Source organism: Pungitius pungitius, unplaced genomic scaffold (genome assembly GCF_949316345.1).
Source record: "Pungitius pungitius unplaced genomic scaffold, fPunPun2.1 scaffold_34, whole genome shotgun sequence".
Taxonomy (NCBI): Eukaryota; Metazoa; Chordata; class Actinopteri; order Perciformes; family Gasterosteidae; genus Pungitius; species Pungitius pungitius.
Window position 1 is genome coordinate 434,608 of NW_026909849.1, and position 14,601 is coordinate 449,208.

A 14,601-nucleotide genomic window follows, 5' to 3' on the forward strand; every position below is an offset into this window, starting at 1 on the left:
GTGTACAATCTGCGGCGCTCGGCGGCTTTCAGAGAGAAGTGAAAAAGCTTACGGCACCTGGGATTCCCAGGCGGTCTTCCATCCAGGTACTAACCAGGCCCTGCTCTGCTTAGCTTCCGAGATCAGATGAGATCGGGCGGAACCAGAGAGGTATGGTCGTAAGCTGCTTTTTATCTTTTTCCTAATCCTTTAAAACGTGTCAAAGATAATCAGAAGAGTTTCTTTTTCTAAAATTGAAGCAGTTCTTAGGATTGGCAAGAGAGGTTCCTAAAACCTGAAGGTAACTTTACTTTTCTTCACTGGCAATTCTAACATGTTGGGTTAGCACCTGTATTTCAACGGCTAAATTACAAACAAAAGTAGGCCAATTGTTAAATGTTGATCAACACTAATTTAGCAACCATGAAACGGAATCAATTTTGATGATATTGTCTAAGTTCCTTATATATCCAACGTTAAAACAACACTAAACATGCATCTCTTCGACAATGTGATATACTTTTTGTAATTTGTAGGTGTACAATCTGCGGCGCTCGGCGGCTTTCAGAGAGAAGTGAAAAAGCTTACGGCACCTGGGATTCCCAGGCGGTCTTCCATCCAGGTACTAACCAGGCCCTGCTCTGCTTAGCTTCCGAGATCAGACGAAATCGGGCGGAACCAGAGAGGTATGGCCGTACGCTGCTTTTTATCTTTTTCCTAATCCTTTAAAACGTGTCAAAGATAATCAGAAGAGTTTCTTTTTCTAAAATTGAAGCAGTTCTTAGGATTGGCAAGAGAGGTTCCTAAAACCTGAAGGTAACTTTACTTTTCTTCACTGGCAATTCTAACATGTTGGGTTAGCACCTGTATTTCAACGGCTAAATTACAAACAAAAGTAGGCCAATTGTTAAATGTTGATCAACACTAATTTAGCAACCATGAAACGGAATCAATTTTGATGATATTGTCTAAGTTCCTTATATATCCAACGTTAAAACAACACTAAACATGCATCTCTTCGACAATGTGATATACTTTTTGTAATTTGTAGGTGTACAATCTGCGGCGCTCGGCGGCTTTCAGAGAGAAGTGAAAAAGCTTACGGCACCTGGGATTCCCAGGCGGTCTTCCATCCAGGTACTAACCAGGCCCTGCTCTGCTTAGCTTCCGAGATCAGACGAGATCGGGCGGAACCAGAGAGGTATGGCCGTAAGCTGCTTTTTATCTTTTTCCTAATCCTTTATAATGCGTCAAAAAATTATGTCACGCCTGCCGTTGGCATCTTTGTGTGGGTTAAATAAGGGTATGCAAAGAAGGCTGTGACATCCTATGCCGAAAATTGGATGGACTAGAGAAGACCCGCCCAGGAGTCCCAGCCAATCGGTGGATGGCCATTGCAGTCCCCGCCACCTCAAATGGCCTGACGATGGTATGGACGTAAGCCACCTTTCATCTTCTTCCTATTGCATCTCTTCTACAATGTGAAATACTTTTTACAATTGTGTAGGTGTACAATCTGCGGCGCTGGGCGGCTTTCGGAGAGAGAAGTGAAAAAGCTTACGGCACCTGGGATTCCCAGGCGGTCTTCCATCCAGGTACTAACCAGGCCCTGCTCTGCTTAGCTTCCGAGATCAGACGAGATCGGGCGGAACCAGAGAGGTATGGCCGTAAGCTGCTTTAATATCTTTTTCCTAATCCTTTAGAACGTGTCAAAGATAATCAGAAAAGTTTCTTTTTCTAAAATTGAAGCAGTTCTTAGGATTGGCAAGAGAGGTTCCTAAAACCTGAAGGTAACTTTACTTTTCTTCACTGGCAATTCTAACATGTTGGGTTAGCACCTGTATTTCAACGGCTAAATTACAAACAAAAGTATGCCAATTGTTAAATGTTGATCAACACTAATTTAGCAACCATGAAACGGAATCAATTTTGATGATATTGTCTAAGTTCCTTATATATCCAACGTTAAAACAACACTAAACATGCATCTCTTCGACAATGTGATATACTTTTTGTAATTTGTAGGTGTACAATCTGCGGCGCTCGGCGGCTTTCAGAGAGAAGTGAAAAAGCTTACGGCACCTGGGATTCCCAGGCGGTCTTCCATCCAGGTACTAACCAGGCCCTGCTCTGCTTAGCTTCCGAGATCAGACGAGATCGGGCGGAACCAGAGAGGTATGGCCGTAAGCTGCTTTTTATCTTTTTCCTAATCCTTTATAATGCGTCAAAAAATTATGTCACGCCTGCCGTTGGCATCTTTGTGTGGGTTAAATAAGGGTATGCAAAGAAGGCTGTGACATCCTATGCCGAAAATTGGATGGACTAGAGAAGACCCGCCCAGGAGTCCCAGCCAATCGGTGGATGGCCATTGCAGTCCCCGCCACCTCAAATGGCCTGACGATGGTATGGACGTAAGCCACCTTTCATCTTCTTCCTATTGCATCTCTTCTACAATGTGAAATACTTTTTACAATTGTGTAGGTGTACAATCTGCGGCGCTGGGCGGCTTTCGGAGAGAGAAGTGAAAAAGCTTACGGCACCTGGGATTCCCAGGCGGTCTTCCATCCAGGTACTAACCAGGCCCTGCTCTGCTTAGCTTCCGAGATCAGACGAGATCGGGCGGAACCAGAGAGGTATGGCCGTAAGCTGCTTTAATATCTTTTTCCTAATCCTTTAGAACGTGTCAAAGATAATCAGAAAAGTTTCTTTTTCTAAAATTGAAGCAGTTCTTAGGATTGGCAAGAGAGGTTCCTAAAACCTGAAGGTAACTTTACTTTTCTTCACTGGCAATTCTAACATGTTGGGTTAGCACCTGTATTTCAACGGCTAAATTACAAACAAAAGTATGCCAATTGTTAAATGTTGATCAACACTAATTTAGCAACCATGAAACGGAATCAATTTTGATGATATTGTCTAAGTTCCTTATATATCCAACGTTAAAACAACACTAAACATGCATCTCTTCGACAATGTGATATACTTTTTGTAATTTGTAGGTGTACAATCTGCGGCGCTCGGCGGCTTTCAGAGAGAAGTGAAAAAGCTTACGGCACCTGGGATTCCCAGGCGGTCTTCCATCCAGGTACTAACCAGGCCCTGCTCTGCTTAGCTTCCGAGATCAGATGAGATCGGGCGGAACCAGAGAGGTATGGTCGTAAGCTGCTTTTTATCTTTTTCCTAATCCTTTAAAACGTGTCAAAGATAATCAGAAGAGTTTCTTTTTCTAAAATTGAAGCAGTTCTTAGGATTGGCAAGAGAGGTTCCTAAAACCTGAAGGTAACTTTACTTTTCTTCACTGGCAATTCTAACATGTTGGGTTAGCACCTGTATTTCAACGGCTAAATTACAAACAAAAGTAGGCCAATTGTTAAATGTTGATCAACACTAATTTAGCAACCATGAAACGGAATCAATTTTGATGATATTGTCTAAGTTCCTTATATATCCAACGTTAAAACAACACTAAACATGCATCTCTTCGACAATGTGATATACTTTTTGTAATTTGTAGGTGTACAATCTGCGGCGCTCGGCGGCTTTCAGAGAGAAGTGAAAAAGCTTACGGCACCTGGGATTCCCAGGCGGTCTTCCATCCAGGTACTAAGCAGGCCCTGCTCTGCTTAGCTTCCGAGATCAGACGAGATCGGGCGGAACCAGAGAGGTATGGCCGTAAGCTGCTTTTTATCTTTTTCCTAATCCTTTATAATGCGTCAAAAAATTATGTCACGCCTGCCGTTGGCATCTTTGTGTGGGTTAAATAAGGGTATGCAAAGAAGGCTGTGACATCCTATGCCGAAAATTGGATGGACTAGAGAAGACCCGCCCAGGAGTCCCAGCCAATCGGTGGATGGCCATTGCAGTCCCCGCCACCTCAAATGGCCTGACGATGGTATGGACGTAAGCCACCTTTCATCTTCTTCCTATTGCATCTCTTCTACAATGTGAAATACTTTTTACAATTGTGTGGGTGTACAATCTGCGGCGCTGGGAGGCTTTCGGAGAGAGAAGTGAAAAAGCTTACGGCACCTGGGATTCCCAGGCGGTCTTCCATCCAGGTACTAACCAGGCCCTGCTCTGCTTAGCTTCCGAGATCAGACGAGATCGGGCGGAACCAGAGAGGTATGGCCGTAAGCTGCTTTTTATCTTTTTCCTAATCCTTTATAATGCGTCAAAAAATTATGTCACGCCTGCCGTTGGCATCTTTGTGTGGGTTAAATAAGGGTATGCAAAGAAGGCTGTGACATCCTATGCCGAAAATTGGATGGACTAGAGAAGACCCGCCCAGGAGTCCCAGCCAATCGGTGGATGGCCATTGCAGTCCCCGCCACCTCAAATGGCCTGACGATGGTATGGACGTAAGCCACCTTTCATCTTCTTCCTATTGCATCTCTTCTACAATGTGAAATACTTTTTACAATTGTGTAGGTGTACAATCTGCGGCGCTGGGCGGCTTTCAGAGAGAGAAGTGAAAAAGCTTACGGCACCTGGGATTCCCAGGCGGTCTTCCATCCAGGTACTAACCAGGCCCTGCTCTGCTTAGCTTCCGAGATCAGACGAGATCGGGCAGAACCAGAGAGGTATGGTCGTAAGCTGCTTTTTATCTTTTTCCTAATCCTTTATAATGCGTCAAAAAATTATGTCACGCCTGCCGTTGGCATCTTTGTGTGGGTTAAATAAGGGTATGCAAAGAAGGCTGTGACATCCTATGCCGAAAATTGGATGGACTAGAGAAGACCCGCCCAGGAGTCCCAGCCAATCGGTGGATGGCCATTGCAGTCCCCGCCACCTCAAATGGCCTGACGATGGTATGGACGTAAGCCACCTTTCATCTTCTTCCTATTGCATCTCTTCTACAATGTGAAATACTTTTTACAATTGTGTAGGTGTACAATCTGCGGCGCTGGGCGGCTTTCGGAGAGAGAAGTGAAAAAGCTTACGGCACCTGGGATTCCCAGGCGGTCTTCCATCCAGGTACTAACCAGGCCCTGCTCTGCTTAGCTTCCGAGATCAGACGAGATCGGGCGGAACCAGAGAGGTATGGCCGTAAGCTGCTTTAATATCTTTTTCCTAATCCTTTAGAACGTGTCAAAGATAATCAGAAAAGTTTCTTTTTCTAAAATTGAAGCAGTTCTTAGGATTGGCAAGAGAGGTTCCTAAAACCTGAAGGTAACTTTACTTTTCTTCACTGGCAATTCTAACATGTTGGGTTAGCACCTGTATTTCAACGGCTAAATTACAAACAAAAGTATGCCAATTGTTAAATGTTGATCAACACTAATTTAGCAACCATGAAACGGAATCAATTTTGATGATATTGTCTAAGTTCCTTATATATCCAACGTTAAAACAACACTAAACATGCATCTCTTCGACAATGTGATATACTTTTTGTAATTTGTAGGTGTACAATCTGCGGCGCTCGGCGGCTTTCAGAGAGAAGTGAAAAAGCTTACGGCACCTGGGATTCCCAGGCGGTCTTCCATCCAGGTACTAACCAGGCCCTGCTCTGCTTAGCTTCCGAGATCAGACGAGATCGGGCGGAACCAGAGAGGTATGGCCGTAAGCTGCTTTTTATCTTTTTCCTAATCCTTTATAATGCGTCAAAAAATTATGTCACGCCTGCCGTTGGCATCTTTGTGTGGGTTAAATAAGGGTATGCAAAGAAGGCTGTGACATCCTATGCCGAAAATTGGATGGACTAGAGAAGACCCGCCCAGGAGTCCCAGCCAATCGGTGGATGGCCATTGCAGTCCCCGCCACCTCAAATGGCCTGACGATGGTATGGACGTAAGCCACCTTTCATCTTCTTCCTATTGCATCTCTTCTACAATGTGAAATACTTTTTACAATTGTGTAGGTGTACAATCTGCGGCGCTGGGCGGCTTTCGGAGAGAGAAGTGAAAAAGCTTACGGCACCTGGGATTCCCAGGCGGTCTTCCATCCAGGTACTAACCAGGCCCTGCTCTGCTTAGCTTCCGAGATCAGACGAGATCGGGCGGAACCAGAGAGGTATGGCCGTAAGCTGCTTTTTATCTTTTTCCTAATCCTTTAGAACGTGTCAAAGATAATCAGAAGAGTTTCTTTTTCTAAAATTGAAGCAGTTCTTAGGATTGGCAAGAGAGGTTCCTAAAACCTGAAGGTAACTTTACTTTTCTTCACTGGCAATTCTAACATGTTGGGTTAGCACCTGTATTTCAACGGCTAAATTACAAACAAAAGTAGGCCAATTGTTAAATGTTGATCAACACTAATTTAGCAACCATGAAACGGAATCAAGTTTGATGATATTGTCTAAGTTCCTTATATATCCAACGTTAAAACAACACTAAACATGCATCTCTTCGACAATGTGATATACTTTTTGTAATTTGTAGGTGTACAATCTGCGGCGCTCGGCGGCTTTCAGAGAGAAGTGAAAAAGCTTACGGCACCTGGGATTCCCAGGCGGTCTTCCATCCAGGTACTAACCAGGCCCTGCTCTGCTTAGCTTCCGAGATCAGACGAGATCGGGCGGAACCAGAGAGGTATGGCCGTAAGCTGCTTTTTATCTTTTTCCTAATCCTTTATAATGCGTCAAAAAATTATGTCACGCCTGCCGTTGGCATCTTTGTGTGGGTTAAATAAGGGTATGCAAAGAAGGCTGTGACATCCTATGCCGAAAATTGGATGGACTAGAGAAGACCCGCCCAGGAGTCCCAGCCAATCGGTGGATGGCCATTGCAGTCCCCGCCACCTCAAATGGCCTGACGATGGTATGGACGTAAGCCACCTTTCATCTTCTTCCTATTGCATCTCTTCTACAATGTGAAATACTTTTTACAATTGTGTAGGTGTACAATCTGCGGCGCTGGGCGGCTTTCGGAGAGAGAAGTGAAAAAGCTTACGGCACCTGGGATTCCCAGGCGGTCTTCCATCCAGGTACTAACCAGGCCCTGATCTGCTTAGCTTCCGAGATCAGACGAGATCGGGCGGAACCAGAGAGGTATGGCCGTAAGCTGCTTTAATATCTTTTTCCTAATCCTTTAGAACGTGTCAAAGATAATCAGAAAAGTTTCTTTTTCTAAAATTGAAGCAGTTCTTAGGATTGGCAAGAGAGGTTCCTAAAACCTGAAGGTAACTTTACTTTTCTTCACTGGCAATTCTAACATGTTGGGTTAGCACCTGTATTTCAACGGCTAAATTACAAACAAAAGTATGCCAATTGTTAAATGTTGATCAACACTAATTTAGCAACCATGAAACGGAATCAATTTTGATGATATTGTCTAAGTTCCTTATATATCCAACGTTAAAACAACACTAAACATGCATCTCTTCGACAATGTGATGTACTTTTTGTAATTTGTAGGTGTACAATCTGCGGCGCTCGGCGGCTTTCAGAGAGAAGTGAAAAAGCTTACGGCACCTGGGATTCCCAGGCGGTCTTCCATCCAGGTACTAACCAGGCCCTGCTCTGCTTAGCTTCCGAGATCAGACGAGATCGGGCGGAACCAGAGAGGTATAGCCGTAAGCTGCTTTTTATCTTTTTCCTAATCCTTTATAATGCGTCAAAAAATTATGTCACGCCTGCCGTTGGCATCTTTGTGTGGGTTAAATAAGGGTATGCAAAGAAGGCTGTGACATCCTATGCCGAAAATTGGATGGACTAGAGAAGACCCGCCCAGGAGTCCCAGCCAATCGGTGGATGGCCATTGCAGTCCCCGCCACCTCAAATGGCCTGACGATGGTATGGACGTAAGCCACCTTTCATCTTCTTCCTATTGCATCTCTTCTACAATGTGAAATACTTTTTACAATTGTGTAGGTGTACAATCTGCGGCGCTGGGCGGCTTTCGGAGAGAGAAGTGAAAAAGCTTACGGCACCTGGGATTCCCAGGCGGTCTTCCATCCAGGTACTAACCAGGCCCTGCTCTGCTTAGCTTCCGAGATCAGACGAGATCGGGCGGAACCAGAGAGGTATGGCCGTATGCTGCTTTTTATCTTTTTCCTAATCCTTTATAATGCGTCAAAAAATTATGTCACGCCTGCCGTTGGCATCTTTGTGTGGGTTAAATAAGGGTATGCAAAGAAGGCTGTGACATCCTATACCGAAAATTGGATGGACTAGAGAAGACCCGCCCAGGAGTCCCAGCCAATCGGTGGATGGCCATTGCAGTCCCCGCCACCTCAAATGGCCTGACGATGGTATGGACGTAAGCCACCTTTCATCTTCTTCCTATTGCATCTCTTCTACAATGTGAAATACTTTTTACAATTGTGTAGGTGTACAATCTGCGGCGCTGGGCGGCTTTCGGAGAGAGAAGTGAAAAAGCTTACGGCACCTGGGATTCCCAGGCGGTCTTCCATCCAGGTACTAACCAGGCCCTGCTCTGCTTAGCTTCCGAGATCAGACGAGATCGGGCGGAACCAGAGAGGTATGGCCGTAAGCTGCTTTAATATCTTTTTCCTAATCCTTTAGAACGTGTCAAAGATAATCAGAAAAGTTTCTTTTTCTAAAATTGAAGCAGTTCTTAGGATTGGCAAGAGAGGTTCCTAAAACCTGAAGGTAACTTTACTTTTCTTCACTGGCAATTCTAACATGTTGGGTTAGCACCTGTATTTCAACGGCTAAATTACAAACAAAAGTATGCCAATTGTTAAATGTTGATCAACACTAATTTAGCAACCATGAAACGGAATCAATTTTGATGATATTGTCTAAGTTCCTTATATATCCAACGTTAAAACAACACTAAACATGCATCTCTTCGACAATGTGATGTACTTTTTGTAATTTGTAGGTGTACAATCTGCGGCGCTCGGCGGCTTTCAGAGAGAAGTGAAAAAGCTTACGGCACCTGGGATTCCCAGGCGGTCTTCCATCCAGGTACTAACCAGGCCCTGCTCTGCTTAGCTTCCGAGATCAGACGAGATCGGGCGGAACCAGAGAGGTATGGCCGTAAGCTGCTTTTTATCTTTTTCCTAATCCTTTATAATGCGTCAAAAAATTATGTCACGCCTGCCGTTGGCATCTTTGTGTGGGTTAAATAAGGGTATGCAAAGAAGGCTGTGACATCCTATGCCGAAAATTGGATGGACTAGAGAAGACCCGCCCAGGAGTCCCAGCCAATCGGTGGATGGCCATTGCAGTCCCCGCCACCTCAAATGGCCTGACGATGGTATGGACGTAAGCCACCTTTCATCTTCTTCCTATTGCATCTCTTCTACAATGTGAAATACTTTTTACAATTGTGTGGGTGTAGAATCTGCGGCGCTGGGCGGCTTTCGGAGAGAGAAGTGAAAAAGCTTACGGCACCTGGGATTCCCAGGCGGTCTTCCATCCAGGTACTAACCAGGCCCTGCTCTGCTTAGCTTCCGAGATCAGACGAGATCGGGCGGAACCAGAGAGGTATGGCCGTAAGCTGCTTTTTATCTTTTTCCTAATCCTTTAGAACGTGTCAAAGATAATCAGAAAAGTTTCTTTTTCTAAAATTGAAGCAGTTCTTAGGATTGGCAAGAGAGGTTCCTAAAACCTGAAGGTAACTTTACTTTTCTTCACTGGCAATTCTAACATGTTGGGTTAGCACCTGTATTTCAACGGCTAAATTACAAACAAAAGTATGCCAATTGTTAAATGTTGATCAACACTAATTTAGCAACCATGAAACGGAATCAATTTTGATGATATTGTCTAAGTTCCTTATATATCCAACGTTAAAACAACACTAAACATGCATCTCTTCGACAATGTGATGTACTTTTTGTAATTTGTAGGTGTACAATCTGCGGCGCTCGGCGGCTTTCAGAGAGAAGTGAAAAAGCTTACGGCACCTGGGATTCCCAGGCGGTCTTCCATCCAGGTACTAACCAGGCCCTGCTCTGCTTAGCTTCCGAGATCAGACGAGATCGGGCGGAACCAGAGAGGTATGGCCGTAAGCTGCTTTTTATCTTTTTCCTAATCCTTTATAATGCGTCAAAAAATTATGTCACGCCTGCCGTTGGCATCTTTGTGTGGGTTAAATAAGGGTATGCAAAGCAGGCTGTGACATCCTATGCCGAAAATTGGATGGACTAGAGAAGACCCGCCCAGGAGTCCCAGCCAATCGGTGGATGGCCATTGCAGTCCCCGCCACCTCAAATGGCCTGACGATGGTATGGACGTAAGCCACCTTTCATCTTCTTCCTATTGCATCTCTTCTACAATGTGAAATACTTTTTACAATTGTGTAGGTGTACAATCTGCGGCGCTGGGCGGCTTTCGGAGAGAGAAGTGAAAAAGCTTACGGCACCTGGGATTCCCAGGCGGTCTTCCATCCAGGTACTAACCAGGCCCTGCTCTGCTTAGCTTCCGAGATCAGACGAGATCGGGCGGAACCAGAGAGGTATGGCCGTAAGCTGCTTTTTATCTTTTTCCTAATCCTTTATAATGCGTCAAAAAATTATGTCACGCCTGCCGTTGGCATCTTTGTGTGGGTTAAATAAGGGTATGCAAAGAAGGCTGTGACATCCTATGCCGAAAATTGGATGGACTAGAGAAGACCCGCCCAGGAGTCCCAGCCAATCGGTGGATGGCCATTGCAGTCCCCGCCACCTCAAATGGCCTGACGATGGTATGGACATAAGCCACCTTTCATCTTCTTCCTATTGCATCTCTTCTACAATGTGAAATACTTTTTACAATTGTGTGGGTGTACAATCTGCGGCGCTGGGCGGCTTTCGGAGAGAGAAGTGAAAAAGCTTACGGCACCTGGGATTCCCAGGCGGTCTTCCATCCAGGTACTAACCAGGCCCTGCTCTGCTTAGCTTCCGAGATCAGACGAAATCGGGCGGAACTAGAGAGGTATGGCCGTACGCTGCTTTTTATCTTTTTCCTAATCCTTTAAAACGTGTCAAAGATAATCAGAAGAGTTTCTTTTTCTAAAATTGAAGCAGTTCTTAGGATTGGCAAGAGAGGTTCCTAAAACCTGAAGGTAACTTTACTTTTCTTCACTGGCAATTCTAACATGTTGGGTTAGCACCTGTATTTCAACGGCTAAATTACAAACAAAAGTATGCCAATTGTTAAATGTTGATCAACACTAATTTAGCAACCATGAAACGGAATCAATTTTGATGATATTGTCTAAGTTCCTTATATATCCAACGTTAAAACAACACTAAACATGCATCTCTTCGACAATGTGATGTACTTTTTGTAATTTGTAGGTGTACAATCTGCGGCGCTCGGCGGCTTTCAGAGAGAAGTGAAAAAGCTTACGGCACCTGGGATTCCCAGGCGGTCTTCCATCCAGGTACTAACCAGGCCCTGCTCTGCTTAGCTTCCGAGATCAGACGAGATCGGGCGGAACCAGAGAGGTATGGCCGTAAGCTGCTTTTTATCTTTTTCCTAATCCTTTAAAACGTGTCAAAGATAATCAGAAGAGTTTCTTTTTCTAAAATTGAAGCAGTTCTTAGGATTGGCAAGAGAGGTTCCTAAAACCTGAAGGTAACTTTACTTTTCTTCACTGGCAATTCTAACATGTTGGGTTAGCACCTGTATTTCAACGGCTAAATTACAAACAAAAGTATGCCAATTGTTAAATGTTGATCAACACTAATTTAGCAACCATGAAACGGAATCAATTTTGATGATATTGTCTAAGTTCCTTATATATCCAACGTTAAAACAACACTAAACATGCATCTCTTCGACAACGTGATATACTTTTTGTAATTTGTAGGTGTACAATCTGCGGCGCTCGGCGGCTTTCAGAGAGAAGTGAAAAAGCTTACGGCACCTGGGATTCCCAGGCGGTCTTCCATCCAGGTACTAACCAGGCCCTGCTCTGCTTAGCTTCCGAGATCAGACGAGATCGGGCGGAACCAGAGAGGTATGGCCGTAAGCTGCTTTTTATCTTTTTCCTAATCCTTTATAATGCGTCAAAAAATTATGTCACGCCTGCCGTTGGCATCTTTGTGTGGGTTAAATAAGGGTATGCAAAGCAGGCTGTGACATCCTATGCCGAAAATTGGATGGACTAGAGAAGACCCGCCCAGGAGTCCCAGCCAATCGGTGGATGGCCATTGCAGTCCCCGCCACCTCAAATGGCCTGACGATGGTATGGACGTAAGCCACCTTTCATCTTCTTCCTATTGCATCTCTTCTACAATGTGAAATACTTTTTACAATTGTGTAGGTGTACAATCTGCGGCGCTGGGCGGCTTTCGGAGAGAGAAGTGAAAAAGCTTACGGCACCTGGGATTCCCAGGCGGTCTTCCATCCAGGTACTAACCAGGCCCTGCTCTGCTTAGCTTCCGAGATCAGACGAGATCGGGCGGAACCAGAGAGGTATGGCCGTAAGCTGCTTTTTATCTTTTTCCTAATCCTTTATAATGCGTCAAAAAATTATGTCACGCCTGCCGTTGGCATCTTTGTGTGGGTTAAATAAGGGTATGCAAAGAAGGCTGTGACATCCTATGCCGAAAATTGGATGGACTAGAGAAGACCCGCCCAGGAGTCCCAGCCAATCGGTGGATGGCCATTGCAGTCCCCGCCACCTCAAATGGCCTGACGATGGTATGGACATAAGCCACCTTTCATCTTCTTCCTATTGCATCTCTTCTACAATGTGAAATACTTTTTACAATTGTGTGGGTGTACAATCTGCGGCGCTGGGCGGCTTTCGGAGAGAGAAGTGAAAAAGCTTACGGCACCTGGGATTCCCAGGCGGTCTTCCATCCAGGTACTAACCAGGCCCTGCTCTGCTTAGCTTCCGAGATCAGACGAAATCGGGCGGAACTAGAGAGGTATGGCCGTACGCTGCTTTTTATCTTTTTCCTAATCCTTTAAAACGTGTCAAAGATAATCAGAAGAGTTTCTTTTTCTAAAATTGAAGCAGTTCTTAGGATTGGCAAGAGAGGTTCCTAAAACCTGAAGGTAACTTTACTTTTCTTCACTGGCAATTCTAACATGTTGGGTTAGCACCTGTATTTCAACGGCTAAATTACAAACAAAAGTATGCCAATTGTTAAATGTTGATCAACACTAATTTAGCAACCATGAAACGGAATCAATTTTGATGATATTGTCTAAGTTCCTTATATATCCAACGTTAAAACAACACTAAACATGCATCTCTTCGACAATGTGATGTACTTTTTGTAATTTGTAGGTGTACAATCTGCGGCGCTCGGCGGCTTTCAGAGAGAAGTGAAAAAGCTTACGGCACCTGGGATTCCCAGGCGGTCTTCCATCCAGGTACTAACCAGGCCCTGCTCTGCTTAGCTTCCGAGATCAGACGAGATCGGGCGGAACCAGAGAGGTATGGCCGTAAGCTGCTTTTTATCTTTTTCCTAATCCTTTAAAACGTGTCAAAGATAATCAGAAGAGTTTCTTTTTCTAAAATTGAAGCAGTTCTTAGGATTGGCAAGAGAGGTTCCTAAAACCTGAAGGTAACTTTACTTTTCTTCACTGGCAATTCTAACATGTTGGGTTAGCACCTGTATTTCAACGGCTAAATTACAAACAAAAGTATGCCAATTGTTAAATGTTGATCAACACTAATTTAGCAACCATGAAACGGAATCAATTTTGATGATATTGTCTAAGTTCCTTATATATCCAACGTTAAAACAACACTAAACATGCATCTCTTCGACAACGTGATATACTTTTTGTAATTTGTAGGTGTACAATCTGCGGCGCTCGGCGGCTTTCAGAGAGAAGTGAAAAAGCTTACGGCACCTGGGATTCGCAGGCGGTCTTCCATCCAGGTACTAACCAGGCCCTGCTCTGCTTAGCTTCCGAGATCAGACGAGATCGGGCGGAACCAGAGAGGTATGGCCGTAAGCTGCTTTTTATCTTTTTCCTAATCCTTTATAATGCGTCAAAAAATTATGTCACGCCTGCCGTTGGCATCTTTGTGTGGGTTAAATAAGGGTATGCAAAGAAGGCTGTGACATCCTATGCCGAAAATTGGATGGACTAGAGAAGACCCGCCCAGGAGTCCCAGCCAATCGGTGGATGGCCATTGCAGTCCCCGCCACCTCAAATGGCCTGACGATGGTATGGACGTAAGCCACCTTTCATCTTCTTCCTATTGCATCTCTTCTACAATGTGAAATACTTTTTACAATTGTGTGGGTGTACAATCTGCGGCGCTGGGCGGCTTTCGGAGAGAGAAGTGAAAAAGCTTACGGCACCTGGGATTCCCAGGCGGTCTTCCATCCAGGTACTAACCAGGCCCTGCTCTGCTTAGCTTCCGAGATCAGACGAGATCGGGCGGAACCAGAGAGGTATGGCCGTAAGCTGCTTTTTATCTTTTTCCTAATCCTTTAGAACGTGTCAAAGATAATCAGAAAAGTTTCTTTTTCTAAAATTGAAGCAGTTCTTAGGATTGGCAAGAGAGGTTCCTAAAACCTGAAGGTAACTTTACTTTTCTTCACTGGCAATTCTAACATGTTGGGTTAGCACCTGTATTTCAACGGCTAAATTACAAACAAAAGTATGCCAATTGTTAAATGTTGATCAACACTAATTTAGCAACCATGAAACGGAATCAATTTTGATGATATTGTCTAAGTTCCTTATATATCCAACGTTAAAAAAACACTAAACATGCATCTCTTCGACAATGTGATGTACTTTTTGTAATTTGTAGG

At 44.4% G+C, this 14,601-nt stretch overlaps 30 non-coding genes across 30 annotated transcripts; all 30 read right to left on the reverse strand.

Moving 5' to 3' along the window:
- Positions 1-45: 45 nt before the first annotated feature.
- LOC134114358 (5S ribosomal RNA) lies at positions 46-164 on the reverse strand. Its single transcript, XR_009946724.1, has one exon. It is a non-coding gene; the product is annotated as a 5S ribosomal RNA (ribosomal RNA).
- A 396-nt stretch (positions 165-560) lies between these two features.
- Positions 561-679, reverse strand: LOC134114704 (5S ribosomal RNA). The gene has a single exon (XR_009947071.1). It is a non-coding gene; the product is annotated as a 5S ribosomal RNA (ribosomal RNA).
- A 396-nt stretch (positions 680-1,075) lies between these two features.
- LOC134114054 (5S ribosomal RNA) lies at positions 1,076-1,194 on the reverse strand. Its single transcript, XR_009946420.1, has one exon. It is a non-coding gene; the product is annotated as a 5S ribosomal RNA (ribosomal RNA).
- Positions 1,195-1,533: 339 nt separating this feature from the next.
- LOC134114055 (5S ribosomal RNA) lies at positions 1,534-1,652 on the reverse strand. The gene has a single exon (XR_009946421.1). It is a non-coding gene; the product is annotated as a 5S ribosomal RNA (ribosomal RNA).
- A 397-nt stretch (positions 1,653-2,049) lies between these two features.
- LOC134114056 (5S ribosomal RNA) lies at positions 2,050-2,168 on the reverse strand. The gene has a single exon (XR_009946422.1). It is a non-coding gene; the product is annotated as a 5S ribosomal RNA (ribosomal RNA).
- A 339-nt stretch (positions 2,169-2,507) lies between these two features.
- LOC134114058 (5S ribosomal RNA) lies at positions 2,508-2,626 on the reverse strand. Its single transcript, XR_009946424.1, has one exon. It is a non-coding gene; the product is annotated as a 5S ribosomal RNA (ribosomal RNA).
- A 397-nt stretch (positions 2,627-3,023) lies between these two features.
- On the reverse strand, positions 3,024-3,142 carry LOC134114359 (5S ribosomal RNA). The gene has a single exon (XR_009946725.1). It is a non-coding gene; the product is annotated as a 5S ribosomal RNA (ribosomal RNA).
- A 396-nt stretch (positions 3,143-3,538) lies between these two features.
- Positions 3,539-3,657, reverse strand: LOC134114540 (5S ribosomal RNA). Its single transcript, XR_009946907.1, has one exon. It is a non-coding gene; the product is annotated as a 5S ribosomal RNA (ribosomal RNA).
- A 339-nt stretch (positions 3,658-3,996) lies between these two features.
- Positions 3,997-4,115, reverse strand: LOC134114059 (5S ribosomal RNA). The gene has a single exon (XR_009946425.1). It is a non-coding gene; the product is annotated as a 5S ribosomal RNA (ribosomal RNA).
- A 339-nt stretch (positions 4,116-4,454) lies between these two features.
- On the reverse strand, positions 4,455-4,573 carry LOC134114645 (5S ribosomal RNA). The gene has a single exon (XR_009947012.1). It is a non-coding gene; the product is annotated as a 5S ribosomal RNA (ribosomal RNA).
- Positions 4,574-4,912: 339 nt separating this feature from the next.
- On the reverse strand, positions 4,913-5,031 carry LOC134114060 (5S ribosomal RNA). The gene has a single exon (XR_009946426.1). It is a non-coding gene; the product is annotated as a 5S ribosomal RNA (ribosomal RNA).
- Positions 5,032-5,428: 397 nt separating this feature from the next.
- LOC134114061 (5S ribosomal RNA) lies at positions 5,429-5,547 on the reverse strand. The gene has a single exon (XR_009946427.1). It is a non-coding gene; the product is annotated as a 5S ribosomal RNA (ribosomal RNA).
- Positions 5,548-5,886: 339 nt separating this feature from the next.
- LOC134114062 (5S ribosomal RNA) lies at positions 5,887-6,005 on the reverse strand. Its single transcript, XR_009946428.1, has one exon. It is a non-coding gene; the product is annotated as a 5S ribosomal RNA (ribosomal RNA).
- A 396-nt stretch (positions 6,006-6,401) lies between these two features.
- Positions 6,402-6,520, reverse strand: LOC134114063 (5S ribosomal RNA). Its single transcript, XR_009946429.1, has one exon. It is a non-coding gene; the product is annotated as a 5S ribosomal RNA (ribosomal RNA).
- Positions 6,521-6,859: 339 nt separating this feature from the next.
- On the reverse strand, positions 6,860-6,978 carry LOC134114569 (5S ribosomal RNA). The gene has a single exon (XR_009946936.1). It is a non-coding gene; the product is annotated as a 5S ribosomal RNA (ribosomal RNA).
- Positions 6,979-7,375: 397 nt separating this feature from the next.
- LOC134114306 (5S ribosomal RNA) lies at positions 7,376-7,494 on the reverse strand. The gene has a single exon (XR_009946672.1). It is a non-coding gene; the product is annotated as a 5S ribosomal RNA (ribosomal RNA).
- A 339-nt stretch (positions 7,495-7,833) lies between these two features.
- On the reverse strand, positions 7,834-7,952 carry LOC134114453 (5S ribosomal RNA). The gene has a single exon (XR_009946818.1). It is a non-coding gene; the product is annotated as a 5S ribosomal RNA (ribosomal RNA).
- Positions 7,953-8,291: 339 nt separating this feature from the next.
- LOC134114064 (5S ribosomal RNA) lies at positions 8,292-8,410 on the reverse strand. Its single transcript, XR_009946430.1, has one exon. It is a non-coding gene; the product is annotated as a 5S ribosomal RNA (ribosomal RNA).
- Positions 8,411-8,807: 397 nt separating this feature from the next.
- On the reverse strand, positions 8,808-8,926 carry LOC134114065 (5S ribosomal RNA). Its single transcript, XR_009946431.1, has one exon. It is a non-coding gene; the product is annotated as a 5S ribosomal RNA (ribosomal RNA).
- Positions 8,927-9,265: 339 nt separating this feature from the next.
- LOC134114066 (5S ribosomal RNA) lies at positions 9,266-9,384 on the reverse strand. The gene has a single exon (XR_009946432.1). It is a non-coding gene; the product is annotated as a 5S ribosomal RNA (ribosomal RNA).
- Positions 9,385-9,780: 396 nt separating this feature from the next.
- Positions 9,781-9,899, reverse strand: LOC134114067 (5S ribosomal RNA). The gene has a single exon (XR_009946433.1). It is a non-coding gene; the product is annotated as a 5S ribosomal RNA (ribosomal RNA).
- Positions 9,900-10,238: 339 nt separating this feature from the next.
- LOC134114069 (5S ribosomal RNA) lies at positions 10,239-10,357 on the reverse strand. Its single transcript, XR_009946435.1, has one exon. It is a non-coding gene; the product is annotated as a 5S ribosomal RNA (ribosomal RNA).
- Positions 10,358-10,696: 339 nt separating this feature from the next.
- On the reverse strand, positions 10,697-10,815 carry LOC134114746 (5S ribosomal RNA). Its single transcript, XR_009947113.1, has one exon. It is a non-coding gene; the product is annotated as a 5S ribosomal RNA (ribosomal RNA).
- Positions 10,816-11,211: 396 nt separating this feature from the next.
- On the reverse strand, positions 11,212-11,330 carry LOC134114070 (5S ribosomal RNA). Its single transcript, XR_009946436.1, has one exon. It is a non-coding gene; the product is annotated as a 5S ribosomal RNA (ribosomal RNA).
- Positions 11,331-11,726: 396 nt separating this feature from the next.
- LOC134114071 (5S ribosomal RNA) lies at positions 11,727-11,845 on the reverse strand. Its single transcript, XR_009946437.1, has one exon. It is a non-coding gene; the product is annotated as a 5S ribosomal RNA (ribosomal RNA).
- Positions 11,846-12,184: 339 nt separating this feature from the next.
- On the reverse strand, positions 12,185-12,303 carry LOC134114072 (5S ribosomal RNA). The gene has a single exon (XR_009946438.1). It is a non-coding gene; the product is annotated as a 5S ribosomal RNA (ribosomal RNA).
- Positions 12,304-12,642: 339 nt separating this feature from the next.
- Positions 12,643-12,761, reverse strand: LOC134114748 (5S ribosomal RNA). Its single transcript, XR_009947115.1, has one exon. It is a non-coding gene; the product is annotated as a 5S ribosomal RNA (ribosomal RNA).
- A 396-nt stretch (positions 12,762-13,157) lies between these two features.
- LOC134114073 (5S ribosomal RNA) lies at positions 13,158-13,276 on the reverse strand. Its single transcript, XR_009946439.1, has one exon. It is a non-coding gene; the product is annotated as a 5S ribosomal RNA (ribosomal RNA).
- Positions 13,277-13,672: 396 nt separating this feature from the next.
- Positions 13,673-13,791, reverse strand: LOC134114554 (5S ribosomal RNA). The gene has a single exon (XR_009946921.1). It is a non-coding gene; the product is annotated as a 5S ribosomal RNA (ribosomal RNA).
- A 339-nt stretch (positions 13,792-14,130) lies between these two features.
- On the reverse strand, positions 14,131-14,249 carry LOC134114074 (5S ribosomal RNA). The gene has a single exon (XR_009946440.1). It is a non-coding gene; the product is annotated as a 5S ribosomal RNA (ribosomal RNA).
- Between the last annotated feature and the right edge of the window lie 352 nt (positions 14,250-14,601).